The sequence below is a fragment of the Coregonus clupeaformis genome, chromosome 13, assembly GCF_020615455.1.
Source record: "Coregonus clupeaformis isolate EN_2021a chromosome 13, ASM2061545v1, whole genome shotgun sequence".
NCBI classification, from domain to species: Eukaryota; Metazoa; Chordata; class Actinopteri; order Salmoniformes; family Salmonidae; genus Coregonus; species Coregonus clupeaformis.
This window is the reverse complement of record NC_059204.1, coordinates 43,253,022-43,257,767: the sequence shown is the minus strand read 5'-3', so window position 1 is coordinate 43,257,767 and position 4,746 is coordinate 43,253,022.

Genomic DNA, 4,746 nt, shown 5'->3' with positions numbered 1-4,746 from the left:
GTCATGTCAGTTGAGTTGATTCAACAAATCACAGCACAGATTGATGGGTACACTTCCTGCTTTTACTTCCTGCCAGTCCAACCATTATGCCATTGTTGACTTGAATGGGGACGCCTGTTCTATTCATTCTATTTCTATGGCTGTTAGAGCTGTGGGCTTCTCCTCTGACTCCTCCCACATGGACTGTCTCATGGTGGGGACCTAGTGACCCCCTCAGTGTTGTCATGATGTCATCATGCATCAGCACTGTATACTGGTGGCTGTGGTTCTGGCTGTTGGCAGTGTTCTGGCACTGGATTTAAGGTGGAGGTGGTGTTTTGGCTGTGGTGTGAAGTACCTTTGGCTGTTGTGCCCTTGCTGTGGGCTTGTGTGTGGTACAGCTAATATAGACTTGGCTGCTGTGTGGCTGCTGTGTGGCTGATGTAGATTTGGCTGTGGAGGTTGTGGAGGCTGCTGACAGAGGATGCCCTGGTGACTCGTAGCTCTCGTAGAGCGGGCCAATTCCAGACAGCTGGTGCTCATTACTAAATGTCACCACAAAGGGAGATGGGCTCACTGCACTGTCTCATAGAGGATATTTATAGGTTTCATTACATAAACCTGATCAGCAGCTCTGTGATGTGTGTGATGTGTGCTGCAGGCTGACCTGTCCTGACCACAGCTTTCACCACTCTCCTTCACAGACGGCGTGTCTCTACTAGGACTGGTCTTCTGCTCCATCAGGTCCTCCGGGCTCGCAGAGATACTGTATGAAATGTAATGATAATTGTACATCTCAATGGATAGGGCCAGATACCTTAAAGCATTTACACTGAGTGTACAAAACATTAGGAACCCCTTCCTAATATTGAGTTGCACCCCCTTTTGCCCTCAGAACAGCCTCAATTCGTCGGGGCTTGGACTCTACAAGGTGCCGAAAGCGTTCCATAGGGATGCTGGCCCATGTTGACTCCAATGCTTCCCACAGTTGTGTCAAGTTGGCTGGATGTCCTTTGGGTGGTGGACCATTCTTGATACACACGGGAAACTGTTGAGCATGAAAAACCCAGCAGCGTTGCAGTTCTTGACACACTCAAACCGGTGCACCTGGCACCTACTACCATACCCCATTCAAAGGCACTTAAATATTTTGTCTTGTCCATTCACCCTCTGAATGGCACACATACACAATCCATGTCTCAATTGTCTCAAGGCTTAAAAATCCTTCTTTAACCTGTCTCCTCCCCTTCATCTACATTGTTTTGAAGTGGATTTAACAATCAAGGCGGATTAACATGGTTGTGGACGGAATTGCAGAATCTCCACATGAGACCTGGACAGAGTCGGAGGACAAAGTGAGGGAAATGATCGCTGAGAAATTGAAGATGGACCACAGGAAGATTATGGTGAAAAACCCACCACCGGCCCAGGTGACAGGCCCGATAGTGGTCAAGTTCCTGAGGTTCAAGGACAAAGTAGCTGTTCTGGAAAGAGCCAAGAACTTGAAAGGAACATATATCTTCCTCAACGAGGACTATCCTGAAGCTGTGCGCCAGAAGAGGAAAGAACTTATCCCTGCCATGAAAGCTGCCAGAGCGCGTGGGGACATTGCTTACATCCACTATGACAGGCTCATTGTCCACCCTCCCTCCCAGAAGCCTGGAAGGGATGAGAGAGCCAAGCCTATGGGTTCATAGCTTCAACCCTGCAGCACACACTCTCACACACACACACCAATTGATTAATGGACTGCTGATTTTTTTTAAATCTTGCTTTGTTTGCTCTTTTCCATATTATGTCTATCTGTGATAAGCTACCCAGGAAAGGGCTGAAAATAGCCCATATTAATATATGTAGACTTAGAAATAAGGTTAATGGAATCAATAACTTGCTAACCTCCGATAGCATTCATATATTAGCAATTTCTGAGACTCACTTAGATAATTCATTTGATGATACCATCTATAGAAGAGACAGAAATACTGATGGGGGAGGTGTTGCTGTATATATTCAGAGCCATATCCCTGTAATGCTTAGAGAAGATCTTATGTCAAGTGTTATTGAAGTGTTGTGGTTGCAGGTTCACTTGGCACATCTAAAGCCTTTTCTTTTGGGGTGTTGCTATAGGCCACAAAGTGCTAACAGTCAGTATCTAAATAATATGTGTGAAATGCTTGATAGTGTATGTGATGTAAACAGAGAGGTCTACTTTCTTGGGGACCTGAATATTGACTGGTTTTCATCAAGCTGTCCGCTCAAGAGGAAGCTTCTCACTGTAACCAGTGCCTGTAATCTGGTTCAGGTTATTAATCAACCTACCAGGGTGTTTACAAACACTACAGGAACAAGATCATCCACATGTGTCAATCACATTTTTACTAATACTGTAGAACTTTGTTCTGAAGCTGTATCCTTACCCATTGGATGCTATATCCAGGAAAGCCAAAGTTCCAAAAGCTGGGCCTAAAATAGTGTATAAGAGATCATAGAAAAGATTTTGCTGTGACTCTTATGTGGATGATGTTCAAAATATTTGTTGGTCTGATGTGATTAATAAGGAGCATCCAGACGCTGCACTTGATGAATTTATAAAATTGCTTCTTCAAATTATTGATAAACATGCACCTGTTAAGAAACTGACTGTTCGAACTGTTAAGGCTCCATGGATTGATGAGGAATTGAAAAACTGTATGGTTGAAAGAGATGGGGCAAAAGGAGTGGCAAATATAGGCGGCAGGTAGCTCAGTGGTTAAGAGCGTTGTGCCAGTAACCGAAAGGTCGCTGGTTCTAATCCCCATGCCGACTAGGTGAAAAATCTGCCGATGTGCCCTTGAGCAAGGCACTTAACCCTAATTGCTCCTGTAAGTCGCTCTGGATAAGAGCGTCTGCTAAATGACCAAAACATTTAATAAGTCTGGCTGCACATCTGACTGGCTGACTTTCTGCAAATTGAGAAATTATGTGACTAAACTCAACAAAAAGAAGAGGAAACTGTATTATGAAGCCAAGATCAATGATATAAAGAATGATGGAGAAACAACTTTTGAGTTGAAATTATGGGCAGAAAGAGAAATACAACTCCATCTTTCATCGAATCAGATGGCTTATTCATCACAAAACCATTTGATGTTGCCAATTATTTTATTGATTATTTCATTGGCAAAGTGGGCAAACTTAGGCAGGAAATGCCAACAACGAACAGTGAGCCATCGTATTCATGCATAAAAAAATAATAATGAAAGAAAATAATTGCAAGTTTGAATTTTGTAAAGTTAGTGTGGGAGAGGGGGGAAGATTATTGTTATCGATCAATAATGACAAACCTCCTTGACAACTTGATGGAAAGGCTCTAGTTTAGTCTTATCTTGATTATTGTCCAGTCGTGTGGTCCAGTGCTGCAAGGAAAGACCTAGTTAAGCTGCAGCTGGCCCAGAACAGAGCGGCACGTCTTGCTCTTCATTGTAATCAGAGGGCTGATATAAATACTATGCATGCCAGTCTCTCTTGGCTAAGCGTTGAGGAGAGACTGACTGCATCACTTCTTGTTTTTATAAGAAACAGTAATGTGTTGAAAATGCCAAATTGTTTGCATAGTCAACTTACACACAGCTCTGACACACACACTTACCCCACCAGACATGCCACCATGGGTCTTTTCACAGTCCCCAAATCCAGAACAAATTCAAGAAAGAGTACAGTATTATATAGAGCCATTATTGCATGGAACTCCCTTCCATCTCATATTGCTCAAGTGAACAACAAACCTGCTTTCAAAAAACAGATAAAGCAACACCTCACAGCACAACGCCTCTCCCCTATTTGACCTAGATCGTTTGTGTGTATATATTGATATGTAGTCTACGTGTGGTTTTTGTAATAAATAAATGTTTTGTGTGGACCCCAGGAAGAGTAGCTGCTGCTTTTGCAACAGCTAATGGGGATCCTAATAAAATACCAAATACCAAAAAAACTGGTGAGATCAATAAAGGATCATAGCTTTCACCTGGATTCACCTGGTCAGTCTGTCATGGAAAGGTGTTCATCATGTTTTGTACGTTCTGTTTACGTGGCAAAATAATGCTGAATCAGTTTGATCAGGGCTGTATTGGAATCATTTAGTCATAATGGGAAATCAGTTGGGTGAAAGGGCAGTGTCTGTAGAGTAGTGGAGGAACACTAGATTCAGTGTGTGTGTCCATCTCTAACACACGGTGCTTTGAGGGGGTCATCAGTCTTCCTGAAGGTCAGGCCAGTCTCTATAGTCTCACATTCAGTCACTCCTGTCAAAGACTGGAAGAGGAAGTTGGTTTGGTTTGAGTCATGACATCTCAGAAGAATGTGATGTGAACAATACAGAATGTATCATACACAACTAAGAAATAGAAAATGTATGTATTATTTTTTTTGTGGAATGATTTTATGTGCTGCATATTTGGGCAACTGTCTTTCCCAGCACCAGGGGAGATGGTGTGATGGGCTGTTAATTAGCCGTGTGTAGTGTTCTCATTCTCTGTAATGTGTCATGTCTTCACTGTTAGAGTAAAGAAGAGTCCTCATTTTGTACACGGTGAGTTTTAGCCCCATGATACTGAGATAGAAATAGGTTTAGCACTTATTTTCTTTGTAGCAAACACATTCCACAGAGCACAATATTAAGAATTCATTCTTGTTCTAGTCTTATTTCATCAAGGAAAACTCTTTGTTTGCCTCCATGCTGTCTGCTGCTGAAGAACACCTGTGTCTTCTTTCACTGTCTCATCACCAGCC